Genomic DNA, 24438 nt, shown 5'->3' with positions numbered 1-24438 from the left:
AATACCACTGAAGATGGTAACCTTTTGGGTTACAAGTCCAACGCTCTAACCACCTAGGATACCTGCCGCCCCTGTTCATTGACTACAGCGCAGCATTCAACAGCATAGTGCCCACAAAGCATCACTAAGCTAAGGACCCTGGGACTAAACACCTCCCTCTGCAACTGGATCCAGGACATCCAGACGGGCCGCCCCAAGGTGGTAAGGGTATGCAACAACACATCTGACACTCTGATCCTCAACACCGGGGCCTCACAGGGGTGTGTTCTTAGTCCCCTCCTGTACTCCCTGTTCACCCACGACTGCATGGCCAAACACTACTCCAACACCATCATTAAGTTTGCTGACGACACAACAGTGGTAGGCCTGATCACTGACAACGATGAGACAGCCAATAGGGAGGAAGTCAAAGAACTAGCAGTGTGGTGCCAGGACAACAACCTCTCCCTCAATGTGAGCAAGACAAAGGAGCTGATCATGAACTACAGAAAAAGGTGGGCTAAACAGGTCCCCATTAACATCAACGGGGCTGTCGTGGAGCAGGTTGAGAGTTTCAAGTTCCTGGTCCAAACATACCAAGACAGTCATGAAGAGGGCACGACAAAACCTTTTCCCTCTCAGGAGACTGAAAAGATTTGACATGGGTCCCCATATCCTCAAAAAGTTCTACAACTGCACCATCAAGAGCATCCTGACCGGTTGCATCACCGCCTGATATGGCAACTGCTCGGCATCCGATTGTAAGGCGCTACAGGGGGTTCTGCGTACGGCCCGATACATCACTGGGGCCAAGCTTCCTGGCATCCAGGACCTATATACTAGGCGGTGTCAGAGGATGGCCCAAAAAATGGTCAAAGACTCCAGTCATCCAAGTCATAGACTGTTCTCTCTGCTAACACACGGCAAGCAGTACCAGAGCAACAACTCTAGGTTCAACAGGCTCGTTAACCACTTCTACCACTTCTACAATTAATCAAATGGCTACCGGGACTATTTACATTGACACCCCACCCCCCCTGTTTTTATTCTGCTGCTACTCGCTATTTATTATCTATGCGTAGACACTTTACCCCTACCTACATGTAGAAATTACCTTGACTAACCTGTTCCCCCGCACATTGACTTGGTACCGGTACCCCGTGTATACAGCCTAGTTATTATTATTATTATTTTATTGTGTTACTTTTTATTTTATTTTTTACTTGAGTTATTTTGTAAATATTTTCTTAACTCTATTTCACGGTATTCAGCGCACAATTTTATTTGATAGTCATAGCCAGCTAGCTAAAATAGCATCCCTCTGTTTGAGTAGGCTAAACTAGCTAGCTGCATTTGCAAGTGAAAAAAAGACAATCTCTCTATCTCTCTCTTGCTTCTCCTTCATTTTGGAATAAATGTATTTGTTCAAAACTGTTCAACTATTGCACTTATGCACTTTCTCTGATCCTTTGATTGGGTGGACAACCCGTCAGTTCATCCTGCAAGAGCTCTGATAGGTTGGAGGACGTCCTCCAGAAGTTGCAATAATTACTATGTTGGTCTATGAAAGGGGGTGAGAACCATGAGCCTCTTAAGTTTTGTATTGAAATCAATGTACCCAGAGGAGGACTGAAGCTAGCTGTCCTCCGGCTACACCATGGTTCTACCCTACTGAGTGCCGTTGAGGCTGCTGAAGACCTTCATTTTTTAAATTTTATCTTTATTTAACTAGGCAAGTCAGTTAAGAACAAATTCTTATTTTCAATGACGGCCTAGGAACAGTGGGTCAACTGCCTGTTCGGTTACTAGTCCAACGCTCTAACCACTAGGCTACCCTGCCTCCCCACTAGGCTACCCTGCCGCCCCACTAGGCTACCCTGCACTGTAAGTCGAACGATGCCTACGATCTAAACAGTGTGTTTAAATCAATTATTTGGTGTCATGTGAATATATTTAGTATAGTTTTATCTGAAAAGGATCATTTTTTAAATGTTGAAAATATATATTTTTATGAATTTCTCTGAGGATGGCCCTCCCCTTCTTCCTCTGGGGAGCCTTCACTGGTGTACTCGTGCCAATTAATAGACATCTGTTACAAAACACCAAGAAATTTGTCAAATGACATTCATCAGTTGCCATTGATTAGTCAGTCCTGCATTAAACTGATGAGTCGTACTCACAAATTGAGCTTTTTTGTAGCCTGAAAAGTCATAATACCTGAAATGGGGCTTAAACTGTCCCGGGTAAAAAAAGATGGTCACCCTAACACACACGGTAAACTTACTAGACTAGTCTACAAAGTGTATTACCATGAACTTCTAATAGGCCTACCGGTAGACAGTGTGTAGTGGTAAAACAATAGGTGGGTAAAGTCTGATTGCCGGTCACGGTGAAAAAAGTGCCTCTCCCTATGCTTTCAATGCATTTTTATGAAAAAGCTGGGTAAACAGCATTTACTTGCATTTCCCCTCCACTAGGCCTATACCACTGCCGGTGGCCTACCATTTCAGCCAAGGCTGTTAAACACATGAACAGAATATGTAGCCTTCATTCAATATAAGTTGAGTTGAATCAAAACATGTTTTACACCCTAGTGACACCATGAGTTGTCCATAATGCTTTGAGTCTTCCCAGATCGTGTGACAATAAACACTACCTGTCTTTCTTTACATGAATGACATGTATGACAGTGTTATTTGTCATTATTAAGCATTTAACAATTGAGTTACAACAGTGAACTGAAACCCTGCATGAATCCTGGATCTTGGAGAACTCTGAAAAAACACTGTAAGTCGAACGATGCCTACGATACATTTCATGATGTTTCGCCGTGAAAACAGTCCTCATGGGCACACAAATCCCAAATAAGGTAGGCCTGTACCTTTGCAAAATCAAATGCTTGCAACCGAAAAGAGTATAGGCCTACTGTCATTAACATAGACTTGTTGGATGGATTAGATGCACATTGGTGTAGGCTATTTGTCTGGTGATATTGTCAACCATCATCACCTGAGCCAGAAATGAAAACATATTTTGATATAAAAGAATAAAGCTAAATAAATGGTCTATAACTTCTGGTCATGGATGGCACCGAGACCATCGCTACCCGCTCACACCTGAAAAACGAAGCAATGAGCACTCTAAACAGCTGACGAACAAAACCAAACGATGATATAATCAACTGATAAATCTAACGCATTGGAATATAGGCTATTTTATTCTCTTTGATCAAGGACGAATAGCAAACAAATGATAAATAAGAGGACGTTCAAAGTTAAATCTATGCATGAAGGAGCTCAGATGAGGTCCAAATTCAGCACTATTGAGTGGACAGCGCCTCCACATAGAAATAGATGGTTTAAACCAGGACAGAGATGTGGGGGTGTTTGTTTCATTGGAAGCGTTTATTCTGACTTCTCAAACTGATCTGAGCTTAATTGAATACTGCTGAATAAAGGTTTAGAAACTGAACTCCAAACCTTCTGAAGCAGACCATGGAAAGTAGTGTGTGTTTGTGTGCCTTCTGCTCTATGGTAACACTGTAACTCATTAGATGTAGATTCTAAAAGCACACTAATTAACAGCCTCATTAAGGCTGGAGCTGCTCTCCTGCAGAGACAGAGAAAAAAACACACACACACACACAAACCCTTAATGTGTTTGTGATGTGACTGATTTTATCAGGACATTTGAAGGATAAATGCTAAATGACATAGAAATGTGTGACGGGATTTGAACACAGGTCATCTGCCCTACCTCGAGACTTTGTTCGCCAAGGCAAGTCTATTTATGTCTCAATAAAGGTTACTCATCATGTTAGTGTGGTTCATTAAACCACCCTAACTTGCCTGTGGGACTGTTCTCATGGGAAACAAGCCAGCTTTCTCTCCTCTTCCTCCTTCTCACCTCCTCCTCCCCCTTTCTTTCCGTTTACATCCCCCTTTCTCTGGAATCTCTGTTCTCCTGATTGGAATATGCAGATGCATTACTTTAACGAAGGGAGGGGACCACCTCACACAGGTTTAACAACCAATCAGAGATGGGGACAGCTGTCTAATGACATTGAGTGTCTGTATTCCTAGCACCACAAAGATAGACACTGAATGATAGTCACTGATTGGCCAGAGGGTCCACTCACCTGATCTCCCAGGTGTGGATCAGAGAGGAAGAATGAGAGCTTCTCAAGTGGCGCAGCGTTCTAAGGCACTGCCTCACAGTGCTAGAGATGTCACTACAAACCCAGGTTCAATCCCTGACTGTATCACAACTGGCCATGATCAGGAGTCCCATAAGGCAGTGCACAATTGGCCCAGTGTCATCTGGGTTTAGGGGAGGGTTTGGCCCAGGAGTTGTTGTGGCTGGATGGGCACCTGCAGGCTGACCTCAGTTGTCAATTGAATGGTGTTTCCTCCAACAGTTGTTAATGAATTGCAACTCCTGAGCCTGTTGGGGAGTTGCAATGATGAGACAAGTTCAAAAATGGGGTAAAAAAAAAGAGAGGAAGAATGAGAACCAGAGATACCTTTTAATTCCTTCCCCCACTACACCGTCTCTCTGTCCCACAGTCACATAACGCAGACAAAATAAAAGACTGTAGGCCTTGAAAAGCCCCAGAGGATCGATGTCTGTGCTCCCATGTAGATTCACGCGTGCACGCACTCGTACACACTCTTTCACACACACACACACACACACACACACACACACACACACACACACACACACACACACACACACACACACACACACACACACACACACACACACACACACACACACACACACTTACACACTGGTTTGAGCAATGGCTGGAGCCTGGGAACAGGATCTGTGTTATTTCATGCTCTATAGTTGTGATTGATCAGAGGATGAAGTGATTAGTGGAAGAATCTTTCATGCTGTGCTCTCTTCTTCTTTTTCTATTCTCTCTACTTCATGGAACTAATGAGCAAGGTCATGACTTTGTCCTTGTGTGTGTGTGTGTGTGTGTGTGTGTGTGTGTGTGTGTGTGTGTGTGTGTGTGTGTGTGTGTGTGTGTGTGTGTGTGTGTGTGTGTGTGTGTGTGTGTGTGTGTCTGCCTATGTGTCCGTGTGTGTGTGTGCGTGTCACAAATGTATCATGCCTATAGGGAGAACAGGGGCATGTGCCCACTCAGATTTATCCTTTTTTAAATGTAATTTCTTTAAATAAATAATTGTTGTTTCTCTGTAATACTACTAGCCACCTAGCATTTTTCTGAAGTTGGCTTTAGATATTCCAGATAGGTTCCCAACCTCCCAACCTCATAACTAGCCACTAAGAAGCCATTTCAGGCTATCAATCAAGTTAGAGTAGCTACATTGTCTAACTACAGGTATCTGCCAAAATAAAGGAAACACCAACATAACGTGTCTTAATAGGGTGTTGGGCCAGAACAGCTTCAATGTGCCTTGGCATAGATTCTATAAGAGTCTGGAACTCTATAGGAGGTATGTGACACCATTCTTCCTTGAGAAATTCCACAATCTAGTGTTTTGTTGATGGTGGTGGAAAACGCTGTCTCAGGCGTCACTCCAGATTCTCCCCTAAGTGTTTAATTGGGTTGAGATCTGCTGACTGACACCGCCATGGTTTACATCATTTTCATGCTCCTCAAACCATTCAGTGACCACTCGTACCCTGTGGATGAGGGCATTGTCATCTTATAGGGCATAGTCATGGTAGCCAAAATAATGGCCTGCCCAGCATTTTCATACATGACCCCAAGCATGATGGGATGTTCATTTCTTAATTAACCCAGGAAACATGTGTTGAAGCACATGGAGATGATTGTGGACTACAGGAACAGGAGGACCGAGCACGCCCCCATTCTCATCAATGGGGCTGCAGTGGAGCAGATTGAGAGCTTCAAGTTCCTTGGTGTCCACATCACCAACAGCCTATCATGGTCCAAACACACCAAGACAGTCGTGAAGAGGGCACGACTAATTCTATTCCCCCTCAGGAGACTGAAAATATTTGGCATGGGTCCTCAGATCCTCGAAAGGTTCTACAGCTGCACCATCACCACCTGGTACGCCTGGTACGGCAACTGCTCGGCCTCTGACCGAAAGGCACTACAGAGGGTAGTGCGTATGGCCCAGTACATCTCTGGGGCCAAGCTTCCTGCCATCCAGGACCTCTACACCAGGCGGTGTCAGAGGATGGCCCTAAAAATTGTCAAAGACTCCAGCTACCTAAGTCATAGACTGTTCTCTCTGCTACTGCACGGCAAGCGGTACCAGAGCGCCAAGTCAAGGTCCAAAAGCCTTAGCAGCTTCTACCCCCAAGCCATAAGACTCCTGAACAGCTAATCAAAGGGCTACCCAGAACCCTCTTATATGCTGCTGCTACTCTCTGTTTATTATCTATGCATAGTCACTTTAATTCTACCTACATGCACATATTACCTCAATTACCTCGACTAACTGTTGCCCCCGCACATTGCCCCCGCACATCTACTGGTACCCCTTGTATATAGTCTCACTATTGTTATTTTACTGCTGCTGTTTAATTATTTGTTACTTTTATTTATTTTATTTTTTACTTATCTATGTTTTACTTAAGACTTTTTATTTTTTCTTATGGGCTTGTAAGTAAGCATTTCACTGTAACACCTGTTGCATTCGGCGAATGTGACAAACAAAATTGGATTTGATTTATATATATATATATATATATATATTTATATATACGTGTATACACACTACCGTTCAAAAGTTTGCGGTCACTTAGACATTTCCTTGTTTTTGAAAGAAAAGCACATTTTCTGTCCATTTTTATTATATTTTATTTATTTATTTGTATTTCACCTTTATTTAACCAGGTAGGCTAGTTGAGAACAAGTTCTCATTTGCAACTGCGACCTGGCCAAGATAAAGCATAGCAGTGTGAACAGACAACACAGAGTTACACATGGAGTAAACAATTAACAAGTCAATAACACAGTAGAAAAAAAGAAAGTCTATATACAGTGTGTGCAAAAGGCATAAGGAAGTAGGCAATAAATAGGCCATAGGAGCGAATAATTACAATTTAGCAGATTAACACTGGAGTGATAAATGAGCAGATGATGATGTGCAAGTAGATATACTGGTGTGCAAAAGAGCAGAAAAGTAAATAAAATAAAAACAGTATGGGGATGAGGTAGGTAGATTGGGTGGGCTATTTACAGATGGACTATGTACAGCTGCAGCGATCGGTTAGCTGCTCAGATAGTTGATGTTTTAAAGTTGGTGAAGGGAATAAAAGTCTCCAACTTCAGTGATTTTTGCAATTCGTTCCAGTCACTGGCAGCAGAGAACTGGAAGGAAAGGCGGCCAAATTAGGTGTTGGCTTTGGGGATGATCAGTGAGATACACCTGCTGGAACATGTGCTACGGGCGGGTGTTGTTATCGTGACCAGTGAACTGAGATAACTGAGGATCGGTAGGATAGTCAGTTTTACTAGGGTAAGTTTGGCGGCAATGAGTGAAGGGGGCTTTGTTGCGAAATAGAAAGCTGATTCTAGATTTGATTTTGGATTGGAGATGTTTAATATGAGTCTGGAAGGAGAGTTTACAGTCTAGCCAGACACCTAGGTATTTATAGTTGTCCACATATTCTAAGTCAGAACCGTCCAGGGTGGTGATGCTAGTCGGGTGGATGGGTGCTGGTAGCGAACGGTTGAAAAGCATGAATTTGGTTTTACTAGCTTTTAAGAGCAGTTGGAGGCCACGGAAGGAGTGTTGCACGGCATTGAAGCTCGTTTGGAGGGTAGTTAGCACAGTATCCAAGGAAAGGCCAGAAGTATATAGAATGGTGTCGTCTGTGTAGAGGTGGATCAGGGAATCACCCGCAGCAAGAGCGACATCATTGATATATACAGAGAAAAGAGTTGGACCGAGAATAGAACCCTGCGAAATCCCCATAGAGACTGCCAGAGGTCCGGACAACATGCCCTCCGATTTGACACACTGAACTCTGTTTGCAAAGTAGTTGGTGAACCAGAAAAAACCAAGGCTATTGAGTCAGCTGATAAGAATACGGTGATTGACAGAGTCGAAAGCCTTGGCCAGGTCGATGAAGATGGCTGCATGGTACTGCCTTTTATCGATGGCGGTTATGAAATCGTTTAGTACCTTGAGCGTGGCTGAGGTGCACCCGTGACCAGCTCGGAAGCCGGATTGCACAGCGGAGAAGGTACGGTGGGATTCTAAATGGTCAGTGATCTGTTTATTAACTTGGCTTTCAAAGACTTTAGATAGGCAGGGCAGGATGGATATAGGTCTGTAACAGTTTGGCTCTAGGGTGTCACCCCCTTTGAAGAGGTGGATGTTTGCGGCAGCTTTCCAATCTTTAGGGATCTCGGACGATACGAAAGAGAGGTTGAACAGGCTGGTAATAGGGGTTGCAACAATGGCGGCGGATAGTTTTATGAAGAGAAGGTCCAGATTGTTTTGCCCAGCTGATTTGTACGGGTCCAGGTTTTGCAGCTCTCTCAGAACATCTGCTGTCTGGATTTGGGTGAAGGAGAAGCTGGGGAGGCTTGGGCGAGTAGCCTTTAGCCGTACCCTGATCCTACTCCTCCTCTGTTCCTCGGGTGATGTGGAGGTAAACCCAGGCCCTCATTTGTTGACTTGTGTGATAGAAAAAAACTTGGTTTCATGCATGTCAACATCAGAAGCCTCCTGCCTAAGTTTGTTTTACTCACTGCTTTAGCACACTCTGCCAACCCTTATGTCCTTGCCGTGTCTGAATCCTGGTTTAGGAAGGCCACCAACAATTCTGAGATTTCCATACCCAACTACAACATTTTCCATCATGATATAACTGCCAAAGGGGGAGGAGTTGCAATCTACTGCAGAGATAGCCTGCAAAGTTATGTCATACTTTCCAGGTCTATACTCAAACAGTTTGAACTTCTAATTTTAAAAATGCACCTCTCCAGAAATAAGTCTCTCACTGTTGCCCCCTGCTATCGACCCCCCTCCCAGCTGTGCCCTGGACACCATTTGTGAATTGATCGCCCCCCCGTTATCCTGACCAACTTGCCCTCCAAATACACCTCCGCTGTTTTCAATCAGGATCTCAGCGATCACTGCCTCATTGCCTGTATCCGCTATAGGTCTGCGGTCAAACGACCACCCCTCATCACTGTCAAACGCTCCCTAAAACACTTCTGCGAGCAGGCCGTTCTAATCGACCTGGCCCGGGTATCCTGGAAGTATATTGACCTCATCTTGTCAGTCGAGGATGCCTGGTCATTCTTTAAAAGTCATTTCCTCACCATCTTAGATAAGCATGCCCCATTCAAAAAATGCAGAACCAAGAACAGATATAGCCCTTGGTTCACTCCAGACCTGACTGCCCTCGACCAGCACAAAAACATCCTGTGGCGGACTGCCATAGCATTGAATATTCCCCGCGATATGCAACTGTTCAGGGAAGTCAGGAACCAATGCACGCAGTCAGTCAGGAAAGCAAAGGCTAGCTTTTTCAAGCAGTAATTTGCATCCTGTAGCTCTAACTCCAAAACGTTTTGGGACACTGTAAAGTCCATGGAGAACAAGAGCACCTCCTCCCAGCTGCCCACTGCACCGAGGCTAGGTAACACGGTCACCACTGATAAATCCATGATAATCGAACATTTCAAGAAGCATTTCTCAACGGCTGGCCATGCCTTCCTCCTGGCTACTCCAACCCCGGCCAACAGCTCCGCCTCCCTAAAATGGCGATGAATGGGCAGAGAGGGTCGGTTAACTAAACACAGAGCCTGAGTTTGCGGCTGGGGCAGACAGATAAACATAAAAAATACAAGTAAACAGAATGGAGTACCGTGATTAATGGGCAGTCCAGCAGGCATCAGCCATTAAAATAACATCAAATTGATCAGAAATACAGTGTAGACATTGTTCATGTTGTAAAATGACTATTGGAGATGGAAACGGCTGATTTTTAATGGAATATCTACATAGGCGTACAGAGGCCCATTATCAGCAACCATCACTCTGTGTTCCAATGGCGCGTTGTGTTAGCTAATCCAAGTTCATCATTTTAAAAGGAAATTAGAAAACCCTTTTGCAATTATGTTAACACAGCTGAAAGCTGTTGTTGTAGTGAGGTGCGTGCTGGCGGCAGAGAAGTCAGGCGCAGGAGAGCGGAAACTGATTTACAATGGTGTTGTTTAATACCCATAAACCACCGTCAACAGAACAATACAATAAATGGGTCAAACAAAACCCGGTAAATACCAGCATACCGTGTATAAGCACTACAAGAAACAATTACCGATGAGGACATGGGGGGGAACAGAGGGTTAAATACACAATATGTAATTGATGGAATTGGAACCAGGTGTGATGGAAGACAAGACAAAACCAATGGAAAATGAAAAATAGATCAGCAATGGCTAGAAGGTCGGTGACTTTGACTGCCGAACGCCGCCCGAACAAGGAGAGGGACCAACTTTCTTCTAAAACTTGTCTATTCTTGTTCAGAGAAATTAAGGCTTTTCCATGAGAGAAATTGCTAAGAAACTGAAGATCTCGCACAACACTGTGTACTACTCCCTTCACAGAACAGCGCAAACTGGCTCTAACCAAAATAGAAAGAGGAATGGGAGGACCTGGTGCACAACTGAGCAAGAGGACAAGTACATTAGTGTGTCTAGTTTGGGAAACAGAAGCCTCACAAGTCCTCAACTGGCAGATTCATTAAATAGTACACGCAAAACACCAGTCTCAACGTCAACACTGAAGAGGCGACTCCGGGATGCTGGCCTTCAAGGCAGAGTTGCAAAGAAAAAGCCATATCTCAGACTAGCCAATAAAAAGAAAAGATTAAGACGGGCAAAGAACACAGACATGGAACAGAGGAAGATTGGAAAAAAGTGTTATGGACAGACAATGTTTGAGGTGTTCAGATCACAAAGAACAACATTTGTGAGACGCAGAAAAAATGAAAAGATGCAGGAGTGCTTGACGCCATCTGTCAAGCATGGTGGAGGCAATGTGATGGTCTTGGGGTGCTTTGGTGGAGGTAAAGAGGGAGATTTGTACAGAGTAAAAGGGATCTTGAAGAAGGAAGGCTATCACTCCATTTTGCAACGCCATGCCATACCCTATGGATGGCGCTTAATTGGAGCCAATTTCCTCCTACAACAGGACAATGACCCAAAGCACAGCTCCAAACTATGCAAGAACTATATAGGGAAGAAGCAGTCAGCTGGTATTCTGTCCGTAATGGAGTGGCCAGCACAGTCACCGGATCTCAACCCTATTGAGCTGTTGTGGGAGCAGCTTGACTGTATGGTACGTTAGAAGTGCCCATCAAGCCAATCCAATTTGTGGAATGTGCTTCAGGAAGCATGTGGTGAAATCTCTTCAGATTACCTCAACTAATTGAGAACTAGAATGCCAATGGTCTGCAAGGCTGTAATTGCTCCAAATGGAGGATTCTTTGACGAAATAAAAGTTTGAAGGACACAATTATTTCAATAAAAATCATTATTTATGACCTTGTCAACTTCTTGACTATATTTCCTATTAATTTTGCAACTCATTTCATGTATGTTTTCATGGAACGCAAGGACATTTCTAAGTGACAACATTTTGTTTAGGGACTCCAAAAGGCTAGGGCTCTGACTGCATGTGTGGGTACACAGACACGCCAGGCGGTGCGGCCCCTCATGAAAAGTTCAGATTTTGTTGTGTCCCCCACCCCCATCAAAGTTACCCAACCCAGGGTTTCTCAAACTCGCCCCTGGGCCCCCCCACCCCTCCCATGTTTAGTTTATTAGCCTAGCACTACACAGCTGATTCAAATAATCAATGCTTGATAATGAGTTGGTAGTGCGAGGGGTATAACCAAAGCGTACACCGAGGGGGGGCTCGAGAACCGAGTTTGGGAAACCCTGGCCGAGGCTACAGCTCAGGGGGATAGTACATGTGAGTGCGTGTGTGGTTGTGTTTTGATAGTGTATTTGCTGTATGATCGTTATGAAGCATCAATGTGTGTCATGAGGAAAGCCCAGTCTCACTATGCAAACACACACGACCTCCAGAGATTACTGTTTCCCCACAATGTAAACACACACCCACACACACGGAAGCACGCTCACCCGAACCCAATCCAGTTGGAGTTCCATTGTCTTTCTCTGTGTGCATCTGTGCTCTGTAAATATATTTACCTTTGTTTATATGCAGTGTGTGTGTGTGTGTGTGTGTGTGTGTGTGTGTGTGTGTGTGTGTGTGTGTGTGTGTGTGTGTGTGTGTGTGTGTGTGTGTGTGTGTGTGTGTGTGTGTGTGTGTCAGTATGTTTATTGACTTATTTTCTGCAGCAGAATCAATCGCAGCAGAGATTGGGCTGCAGATTAATTTTATGCAAATGTATGCTAATGACTATGACACAGAACTCTACCGCATCAGTTCTATGCAAATCATGTTTGCTAAACAGGCAACTTGGCAGGAGACCCCATTTCCCAACATCCCCCTCTCTCGCCCTTGTTCCACAATCCTCCATTCTCTTCCCATTCTCACTCCCTTTCTCTCCCCTCCTCCCTTCACAGTTCCTTCAGTCCCCCACTCTCTCCTCCATTTCCGTACACCCCCTACTTCCCCTCCCCCTCCAACCAAGCCCTCTATACTTTCTTCTTTCCTCTTTTCATACATTTTCCCTCCTTTTTTCCCCTTTTCTTCCCAATTCCTCTCTCCACCCCCTCTTCCCCCCCGTCTCGCCTCTCGATCCCTACCCCCTCGCTCTCATTTCCATCTCTCCACACTCTCCCCCCTCAACCACACCTTCTCCCTAACCATTCTTTCTAATCCTACCTCATCTTCCCCCTTCTTTCCCCCCTCTTCCTCTCCTCTCCCTTTACCTCCTCTCATCATTAACACAGATTCGACCCTCTCATTCTCTACCGTACCCCCTTTCAACCGTTCTCTCCCTTTCTCCCTGACCTTCCTGCTTAAATCTAACCCCTCAAATGATCCTCTCCCCCTCCCCTCTCCTGCTCCTCTCCTCCTCTCTGTAAGTGGAGTCATGGAGCTTAAGGAAAACATTGTCAAAGTGCCTGGAAAGCAGAAATAGGGAATCAGGCAGCTAAATAACCACACACACACACAACCTCACATTTGGTTTTCTAATAGCAGGTTAACAGATGAGAGGAGAGATGGTGACAGGAAAGAAGAGGTGAATAATCTGTGTAGTGCCTGACACAATGGCAGCCAAGGTTGTGTGTGTGTGGAGGTAGAGACACTTTCTGGAGGAATTCTGAAGGAGTCACATCTGCTGTATTCTTTTGGTGGTATGGAGGAGCAAGGAAGAGACTGGATAGGACCGAAATGGGTTGGGAGGAGGAAGGGAGAGAGGGTTTTCGCTCTTCTCTTCTCCGTGCTCTAATCGTCTTTTCCAGAAGAGACTGGATCGTCACATGTAGCACTCACCTTCAAAGGAGAGGGGAGATATGTGTGTGAGAGAAAGAAGGAGTCGTTGACAGACAGCAAAGAAAGCCCTTTCAGTATCTCGAAGAGCAGCCTTTGCTGAGCCTTTCCCACTGTGGCCCATGCGGGAATCAAACCCACAATCCTGGTGTTGCTAGCACATTGGTCTAACTCACTATTATAGACAGAATAGTCGAGGGGTATTTACATGGTAGGGTTTGAAGTTTATATATAAGTTATTCTCGTTCTGTTTTTAACCTGTAATATCAACATAGTTTTGGTTCATTCATTTACTTACATGTTTGATTGGTCAGACACCAGATTTGGGTTGTTCGCAATTGAGGTTTCAGAGTATTTCCTGGACCCACGGCTCAAATTCTATAAATCTGATTCAAACGAGACTATAGCGTTCATAAAGTGACCAAAATGTCACATTGACAAAAGTTTGACGGTGCAACAGTATTTATTAAATGTATAATTTATCACTCTCCCGTGCCTATTTCTGTCCAGTAACCCCTTAGACACACCGGTGCGTCAATCTAAATGGCATAACATCAAAATACCATCAAAATCTGTTCATTTAAACTAGAGATATCTGCATCTCCAACCACAGCATCCGTCAGTGTCGCACGTCCACATCTGCGGTGAAAACTGGCAGAGATAATTGGTGTTCGTCAGACCGTGAAGTATCCCGAAAATGGGCCTTCTCACGTAAACATCCGTAGTGTCCGAACCATTTGACCTACCGATGGTCACTCTAACAGAGCTCCAGAGTTCATCTGTGGAGATGGGAGAACCTTCCAGAAGGTCAACCGTCTCTGCAGCACTCCACCAATCAAGCCTTTATGGTAGAGTGAACAGACGGAAGCCACTCCTCAGTAAAAGGCACATGATAGCCCGCTTGGAGTTTATGAAAAGACACCTAAATGACTGCAATCACTGTCAAAGGTGCTTTAACAAAGTACTGAGTAAAGGATCTGAATACTTGTGATATATCATTTTTTAATTTTAAAACATTTGCAAAAATTTCTAAACTTTTTTTTTTGTCATTATGGGTATTGCGTGTAGAATGATGTAAAAAAAAAACGATTTAATACATTTTTGAATAAGGCAGTAACCTTACAATATATATATATAATTTTAAGAGCAGGACACTGTAAAGTGCGTTATTCCTCTGAAATAGATTTTTCAGCGTCAGACCAATGCCTACTTCTCACTTAACTTAGTTTTTTGGCATTAATAAGTGTAGGCGTGAGATTCCACAGAAATGTCAAGTGGGGAGAGTGTGGTAGATAAGGGTGGACATGGAGTGGCTCGATTCTTGGCTCGACGCGTATAACATGACCTGATGTGAATTAGAATGTAAAGATAAAGATGTTTTATTGTCATATAGGCTAACACTAGAATCATAACTTCACTGACAGAATTATACACTGAGCATGCTAAACATTAAGAACACCTGCTCTTTCAATTACGTAGACTGACCAGGTGAATGGTAGTAGGGGACAGGCACACTGGTTTGTGTCAAGAACTGCAACGCTGCTGGGTTTTTCACACTCAACAGTTTACCATGTGTATCAAGAATGGTCCACCACCCAAATGACATCCAGCCAACTTGACACAACTGTGGGAAGCATTGGAGTCAACATGGGCCAGCATCAGATAGAAAGAGGAGAGAGACGAAAGAAAGGACGAGAGGGGAGGATGAGCCCTCATTTGTTTTGTACATTTTTGTTGGTGTGTATTTCCTGTGTCATTTGTTGTGTAATTGTAAATTGCATGGTTGTCTTTCAAAAGAGACCTTGGTCTCAATGGGACTCCCAATAAGTAAATGTTACCCATAGATCATTACCATTTGTACCACTGTTGCATGGTTGCTCTGGCAGCATCTATAAGCTAGAGTGGGTTGGAATGGACTGTTAAAATGGACTCTTCACCCTCCTACACACATGATCTGAGGGCTGGCGACAAAACACATTTACTTTCTCAAGTGGCCTCGAGCACTGCACTGGAAAAGGACACACACACACACTGTGTGAAACACCTTCAAAGCACCGTGTCAGTCAAATGCTTCCATTTTCTTTGGAGGTTGGGTTGCAGCCAGCAAACAATAGAAACATCAAACAGGTTGAAACTCAATGGCCAATCAGACTGGAGTGTGAGGAATATCACTACCTGCTTGCTAATCAAAATGAGCTGAATGACCTTCTCCACATCATTTACAGCTTTCACTCAACCCGGATACACAAACAGAGACATGCATCCTCTCTTACATGGTTGCTATGATACTGCTGATGAATGCATCCTGTGTTTGAGTTTTTGTGTACAAAACCGACAGCAACTGAAGGCAGAAGACAGTGTCTTGTGTGTGTTCGTATCTGAGAGAGACAATCCTCTCAGGCCTTCTCCAGATCCTTCTTTCTTTATCCGAGCTCTCTCTCTCTCTCTCTCTCTCTCTCTCTCTCTGGCTGATCCCCCGCACGCACGCACGCACGCACGCACGCACACACACACACACACACACACACACACACACACACACACACACACACACACACACACACACACACACACACACACACACACACACACACACACAGAGCCTGGCAGGTAAACCTTGAAAGACGGCTGGCTGTGGTGCTCCGTACAGACGAGGGGATCCAGAAGCTGGCAGACAGTCAGCCCATGCATCCTGGACTAGTGTGTGTGTGTGTCTGTGTCCAGCCAGCCCATCTCTCGCTCTTGTCATCCCATTCCACCTCTCTAGCTCTACCCTTTTCCTGTGTGTCCCGTAGAGCTGGATCAGTGGCTGGTGAATGAAGCCAGGCCTCAGCATGTCTACAGTCTAAATCAAACAGATGAGGAAGGGCCGTCAGCATCTAACCATCTAACACACACAGCCCAGGGCTCACAGCACAGGCAGGAGAAAACATCACAGCTATTAATGACAGGATATCCTTTCCCCCCGACCACAACAAAAGCACCAGTTGTTGCTGTGTCTCACTGAGTTAGCATTTTAGCAGACAGTCTCAGATGCTGGGGTGATATTGCTGACTAGAGAGTATCTGACAAGGAGAGGGATGGTGTTTAGCTAACAGGGTGGATTTCTCTGACACACACACATAAACAAACACGCACGCACACACTGCCGGCAATGTCTGCAAATAATGCAGTTTAGCTGAGAGCCACATCAAGAACAATCCCTTTCCTTGTCTATGAACATTTGAATGTCTTGTCCATGGAATGGCCACACCAGTAGGTTTCTTCTACAGGGTTCCTGCCTTCTCTAGGGAGCTTTTCCCAGCCACTGTGTTTCTACAGTACATACTGTATGCAGTGCTTGCTCTTGGCGTTCTCGGCTCGGTATCTGAATAGCACTTTGTGGCAACTGCTGACGAAATAATGGCTTTCTAAAACACATTTGATTGATTGATCAAACAACAGAGACACCATGAAAGGCCTGATAGATATGAAGTGTGTGAGTCGTGTGCTGCTGGAGCCGTTTCATCTACATGATGGATTTATGATGTCCAGTCAGACTTCGATACAGACGGACAGTCATAAAGGACTGTGTGAGTTCGGTGCAGGGTTGGGGTCAATCCATTTCTCTACTCACTCAGTTCCCTCGATCGTTCACTGTCTGAATTGACCGTTTGAAAACGGAACTGATCCCAACAACATTGTCCTACGTCAGATGGCGCACTTCCCTCTTTCCCATCGTGGTGGAGAGGAAGAGGGGGGAGAGGAGGAGGGGGGGGAGGAGGAGGAGGGAGGAGAAGAGGTAGGAGAAGTTTACAGGAGCTCCGTTCTGAATCAAGATTGAGAGTCACCACGGATCTGAGTATCGCGCCCTCTCTCTGACAGTTTCTCTTTTCTCTCTCTCTCTTTCCATCTCTCTTTCTCTCTCAATTCAATTCAAGGGGCTTTATTGGCATGGGAAACACACGTTAACATTGCCAAAGCAAGTGAAGTAGATAATAAACAAAAGTGAAATAAACAATCAAAATGAACAGTAAACTGTAAACTGTTCCAAAAGAATAAAGACATTTAAAATGCTATATTATGCCTACATACAGTGTTGTAACAATGTGCAAGTGGCTCAAGTACAAAAGGGAAAATAAATAAACGTAAATATATTTACAATGGTGTTTGTACTTCACTAGTTTCCCTTGCTCTCTCTCTGTGACAGTGCAGTTCAGTGACAGCTATATGAGTGACTGCTGTTAAGTGTAACAGTGACATTATGTCAAACACAGATGTCACACTCCTGCTGCGCTGTTATTGAATGACTGACGGCTTCTTTCCTCTGACACACTGTGACACACACTATCTCTCTGACACACTGTGACACACACTATCTCTCTGACACACTGTGACACACACTATCTCTCTGACACACCGTGACACACACTATCTCTCTGACACACTGTGACACACACTATCTCTCTGACACACTGTGACACACACTATCTCTCTGACACACTGTGACACACACTATCTCTCTGACACACTGTGACACACACTATCTCTCTGACACACTGTGACACACACTATCTCTCTGACACACTGTGACACACACTATCTCTCTGACACACTGTGACACACACTATCTCTCTGACACACTGTGACACACACTATCTCTCTGACACACTGTGACACACACTATCTCTCTGACACACTGTGACACACACTATCTCTCTGACACACTGTGACACACAACACTATCTCTCTGACACACTGTGACACACACTATCTCTCTGACACACTGTGACACACACTATCTCTCTGACACACTGTGACACACACTATCTCTCTGACACACTGTGACACACACTATCTCTCTGACACACTGTGACACACACTATCTCTCTGACACACTGTGACACACACTATCTCTCTGACACACTGTGACACACACTATCTCTCTGACACACTGTGACACACACTATCTCTCTGACACACTGTGACACACACTATCTCTCTGACACACTGTGACACACACTATCTCTCTGACACACTGTGACACACACTATCTCTCTGACACACTGTGACACACACTATCTCTCTGACACACTGTGACACACACTATCTCTCTGACACACTGTGACACACACTATCTCTCTGACACACTGTGACACACACTATCCCTCTGACACACTGTGACACACACTATCTCTCTGACACACTGTGACACACACTATCTCTCTGACACACTGTGACACACACTATCTCTCTGACACACTGTGACACACACTATCTCTCTGACACACTGTGACACACACTATCTCTCTGACACACTGTGACACACACTATCTCTCTGACACACTGTGACACACACTATCTCTCTGACACACTGTGACACACACTATCTCTCTGACACTGCCTTGCCGGGTTGATTCTTTGGCAGTGCAACAATGCAAACAGCTACTGCTGACAATGTTAGTATTGACAATGTTAAATTACTGACCATGTTAGTATTGATACTGTATTAAAATGACAATATTTCAAAAGCAGCTCTACGCTCTCTACACTTCCCACACATGGCGGTCCATAGCTCGAAATCTCGTCTCTCTCACTCTCTCTCCTCCGTCTTTTCCCGCCTCTCTTAGAAAGGTCAGCTCCCGTCAGAGTGTCAGGAGGAGTTTATTCATCAGAACATTCCAGGGAACATCGCTGTGGGAACCTGGCTCTCTCTCTCTCTCTCTCTCTCTCTCTCTCTCTCAGAGCTCTCGCTCGCTCTCAGAGCTCTCTCTCGGGGCTCTCTCTCGCTCTCAGAGCCCTCTCTCAAGATTCTCTCTCTCAGAGCTCTCTCTCTGAGCTCTCTCTCTCTCTCAGAGCTGTCTCTCTCTGAGCCCTCAGGGCTCTCTCAGAGCTCTTTCTCTCTTTCTGAGCTCTCTCTCTCTCTCTCTCTCTCTCTCTCAGAGCTCTCTCTCAGAGCTCTCTCTCTCTCAGAGCTCTCTCTCTCTCAGAGCTTTCTCTCTCTCTCAGAGCTCTCTCTCTCTTAGAGCTCTCTCTCTCTGAACTCTCTCTCACAGAGCTCTCACTCTCAGATAGTTTAAGAAGTATTTTTGTCGTGGGTCTGAGGAGTTCTCAGACCCACTATGACTCTGACATCTGACTCAGTGTTGTTGCCAGGTTGCTACCAGGTTGTTACCAGTTTGTTACCAGGTTGTTGCCAGGTTGTTGCTAGTTTGTTACCAGGTTGTTACCAGTTTGTTACCAGGTTGTCGCTAGTTTGTTACCAGGTTGTTACTAGTTTGTTACCAGGTAGTTACCAGGTTGTTGCCAGGCTGTTACCAGTTTTTTTTACCAGGTTGTTACCAGGCTGTTACCAGTTTTTTGTTACCAGGTTGTTGCCAGGTTGTTGCCAGGTTGTTACCAGGCTGCTACCAGGTTCTACCAGGTTGTTGCCAGGCTGTTACCAGTTTTTTTTACCAGGTTGTTACCAGGCTGTTACCAGTTTTTTGTTACCAGGTTGTTGCCAGGTTGTTGCTAGTTTGCTACCAGTTTGTTACCAGGTTGTTACCAGGCTGTTACCAGTTTTTTTTACCAGGTTGTTACCAGATTGTTGCCAGGTTGTTACCAGGTTGCTACCAGGCTGCTACCAGGCTGCTACCAGGTTCTACCAGGTTGTTGCCAGGTTGTTGCCAGGTTGTTACCAGGTTGTTACCAGGTTGTTGCCAGGTTGTTACCAGGTTGTTACCAGGTTGTTGCCAGGTTGTTACCAGGTTGTTACCAGGTTGTTGCCAGGTTGTTACCAGGTTGTTACCAGGTTGTTGCCAGGTTGTTACCAGGTTGTTACCAGGTTGTTACCAGTTTTTTACCAGTTTTTTACCAGGTTGTTGCCAGGTTGTTACCAGGTTGCTACCAGGCTGCTACCAGGTTCTACCAGGTTGTTGCCAGGTTGTTACCAGGTTGTTACCAGGTTGTTACCAGGTTGTTACCAGGTTGTTGCCAGGTTGTTACCAGGTTGTTACCAGGTTGTTGCCAGGTTGTTACCAGGTTGTTACCAGGTTGTTACCAGGTTGTTGCCAGGTTGTTGCCAGGTTTTTACCAGGTTGTTACCAGGTTGTTGCCAGGTTGTTACCAGGTTGTTACCAGGTTGTTGCCAGGTTGTTACCAGGCTGCTACCAGGTTCTACCAGGTTGTTGCCAGGTTGTTACCAGGTTGTTACCAGGCTGTTACCAGTTTTTTACCAGGTTGTTACCAGGTTGTTGCCAGGTTGTTACCAGGTTGCTACCAGGCTATTACCAGCTCCTTGGATTTAGCCTCTGTAACCTTCATCCCTCCCTCCCTCTCACTCACCCCACATCTCAGCCCTGCGTCACGCCCCCATCCTGGGTATTCCCTGTCCCTGATTCACCTCCTTCCCATCCAACCATCCATGTACAATCTATACTCCTTCAGTCCCCTCTACGCACCATCCACCCCCCCTCCCCCATGGGTCCTCTCATTCCAATTCTCTCTATCACTCTTTTTCTAGTCTCTTTATTTCTCTCCCTCTGGTCTGTCTATTTTCTCTCCCTCTGGTCTGTCTATTTTCTCTCCCTCTGGTCTCTCTTTCTCTCCCTCTGGTCTGTCTATTTTCTCTACCTCTGGTCTCTCTTTCTCTCCCTCTGGTCTGTCTATTTTCTCTCCCTCTGGTCTGTCTATTTTCTCTCCCTCTGGTCTCTCTTTCTCTCCCTCTGGTCTTTCTAATTTCTATCCCTCTGGTCTCTCTTTCTCTCCCTCTGGTCTCTCTTTCTCTCCCTCTGGTCTGTCTATTTTCTCTCCCGCTGGTCTCTCTTTCTCTCCCTCTGGTCTGTCTATTTTCTCTCCCTCTGGTCTGTCTAATTTCTATCCCTCTGGTCTCTCTTTCTCTACCTCTGGTCTCTCTATTTTCTATCCCTCTGGTCTCTCTCTTTCTCTTCATCTGGTCTCTCTCTCTTTCTCTCGCATTAGTCGCTCTTTCAGGCCCTCAAATGTTTCTGTTTCTCTGCCAGCAGTGTGTGTCAGGTGAGGAAGAGAGATATGTGATTTTTCTCTAATCAAACTGATCATATCTTTTTTCAGTCTTCAGGCTTTATTGTCTGATCTACGGCATCTTCCTCGATGTGCTGGATGCAAATGGATTCTCCAGACACCATGAGGGAGAGAGAGGGAGTGAAAGAGAGAGAGAGAGAATCTCGGCCAAATAACTGCCTCTCTTTTCATAGACTATTTAAAAACATTTTACCTTCAACCAAAGGTCTGCCCTCATGTCTCTCTTTTCATAGGCTATTTAAAATCCCTTTACCTTCAACAAACCCCCCTCTCTCTCTCTCTCCTCTTTTATCCTCACAGAGATATGAGGCTTTGAACTCCCTGAAGGAAGAGGAAAACGAGGGGAAATCAAACAGCCGTGTCCGCACGCCCTCAGATGCTTGTTAGAGCCGATTGGTGTCTGTACGCATTTGTCAGGTCAGACTGTGTTTGTGTGTGTGTGTGTGTGTGTGTGTGTGTGTGTGTGTGTGTGTGTGTGTGTGTGTGTGTGTGTGTGTGTGTGTGTGTGTGTGTGTGTGTGTGTGTGTGTGTGTGTGTGTGTGTGTGTGTGTGTGTGTGTGGAGGGGAGATCACAGCTAATTTAAGGCACTAAACTAAACTAACACAAATGTTTTGCCAAACAGCCTCCAGCTACAGTCATGAACGATTAAAGAGGAGCAGATAGATCTAAGACACACATTCACGCACACACACACACGCATGCACACACACGCACACACGCACACACACACACACACACACACACACACACACACACACACACACACACACACACACACACACACACACACACACACACACACACACACACACACACACACACACACACACACACACACACACACACACACACACACAGGCGTTTCAAGCAGTCTGTCTGAATTCTTCCACCAGGAGAAATATAACATCTTAGAGACGCAGCCGTGCTGTACTTGTGCCTTAATTAGGGTAACAGTGAAATGATAAGTTGTAAGTGGTTTGTGCTGCTGTGTAATGACTATCATTAATTGCTGTTTGGTTTGTTTTCAACCTTAAATCTCCTATTGTGTTTTAACATGGCTGGTATGACAGACTGCATCTATATACATTAGTTCAACTCATTATAACAGGGTTTCATCTCAGCGTTCAATGCAGTGTCTTTTGTTCTGTCCAGTTCTGTCCCTGGTGTGTGTGTGTGTGTGTGTGTGTGTGTGTGTGTGTGTGTGTGTGTGTGTGTGTGTGTATACACTGTCTCCACTATTACACTGGGGACCCCAGTGCCTGAGAGCATTTGATCCCTCACTGTTTGTTTTTTCGAGGCGGGCAATATGTGGACGGCCGTAGAGTGAGAGGGGTCCTAAGGGTTCTGGTGACCTACCATTTAGAAGATTTGCTCTGCTCTCTGACATTTATCTGTGTGTGTGTGTGTGTGGACAGCCAGGAAAACACACGGTTTGTCCATCGCCCCGACAAAGTGCATCCGATCACCTTGAGTCAACAGACGCTAATACTGCGGGGGTTAGCTGGCAAATCCCTACGCTTTTAAAGGGAGAAGGAGAGAGCTGGGGAGAGAGAGAGATGGTAAAGAGGAGAGAGCCACAGGCACCATCCCTTAGGGGAGAAAGACAGAGAGCGATGGAGAGAGGGAGGAAGAGAGAGGGAGAAAGTGTGAAAGTGCTCTGAGGAGACATGATGGCAAACTGTGAACCCTCCTTTATTGATGTGAGAGATTTGGAGCGATGTCACATGTGCCTTTCCTCTTCGCTTCACCCTCCTCCTCCTCAGGATCACATCACAGACTCCCCAGGGACCCATTCGCAGCCACAGAGAGCTCCTAACAGTAGATCCTCACACAGAGTCTTTCCCTTTTATATCCCTAAACGAAATGGCTTTTAGACAAGGCTCAATGGGTTGAGAGGGGAAACTGTGTATTCTATTGCCCAGTTGATCTGAAAGAGATTGAAGTCCCACGGTTACACCAGTTCTATAGAGGTGTACTGCAGCTACGGTGAAGTGTTTTTCCCTATTGGAGCCTGAAAGGACCGCACACAAGTTCATGACAGGATAGGCTTTAGTGCTCCACTCAAAGCACACAGTGTGTCTCCCATTCTGGATGTGTGGTACTGTATAGAACCATGCTACAGTAGCTGCTGTTAAATGGATGTGTCTGTCTATAGGCGCAGTGATTATCGGGACTCTGTGAAAGGCCTGTAGAACAGCTGTCAGTGGGGGGGGGAAGACGGGAGGGAAGAAGGGAGGGAAAGATGGAGATAGAGAGAGAGCCCGCTCCCAACCCAATCGAAAGCCTCTCTCTGATAGCCAGCCTCCCCCTACTCGGTCTCCTACCCACTCAACTCCTCCTATCTCCACTCTCACCTCTCTTTCCCTCTCCACTCCTTCTCTGTCTCCGTCTCTCCCTGTCTCCTTGGTCCCTGAAGCCTCTCAGAAGGAGCGATAAAGAGACGGGGAGTATTGTTTCAACTCAGTGGTCTGATCACAGAGAGCTGGTTATAACTATAACACACAGAGACCTCCACTGTCAGTCTTTACCCACCCGTCTATGCAGGACAGAAGTAGCCGCAAATACCTTTGTATTCATAAACCTTAACAAAAATGTGGTAATAATAGATCATGTACTTCCTCCTTATTTTTGACGACAATACCGCCAATCAAGTCATTTCTAGTATGACCATCGAGTGAGTACCCTCCTATAGCAGACTAGTTTACAGTATATAACACCAGAGAGTCACAGGGGGATCCCTTGTGAGGACACCAGGGTCAACTATAACACGTTAGCTGATGTGTTCATTACACTTACATTGTGGCATGTTACAAATACACACACGCACACACACGCACACGCACGCACGCGTGCACACACACACACACACACACACACACACACACACACACACACACACACACACACACACACACACACACACACACACACACACACACACACACACACACACACACACACACACACACACACACACACACACACACACACACACAC

The 24438-nt window shown here is 45.3% G+C and overlaps 1 protein-coding gene across 1 annotated transcript in view; it reads left to right on the top strand.

Moving 5' to 3' along the window:
* Nucleotides 1-21835: 21835 nt before the first annotated feature.
* LOC118371672 (disabled homolog 1-like) overlaps nt 21836-24438 on the top strand; it is a 114722-nt gene continuing 112119 nt past the window's right edge. Inside the window, exon 1 of the mRNA XM_052480340.1 lies at nt 21836-21857. The gene's annotated coding sequence lies outside the window, so the exon portion shown is untranslated. The remainder of the gene's footprint in view (nt 21858-24438) is intronic.

Source organism: Oncorhynchus keta, chromosome 26 (assembly GCF_023373465.1).
Source record: "Oncorhynchus keta strain PuntledgeMale-10-30-2019 chromosome 26, Oket_V2, whole genome shotgun sequence".
NCBI classification, from domain to species: domain Eukaryota; kingdom Metazoa; phylum Chordata; class Actinopteri; order Salmoniformes; family Salmonidae; genus Oncorhynchus; species Oncorhynchus keta.
This window is presented reverse-complemented; position numbering and strand designations above follow the sequence as displayed.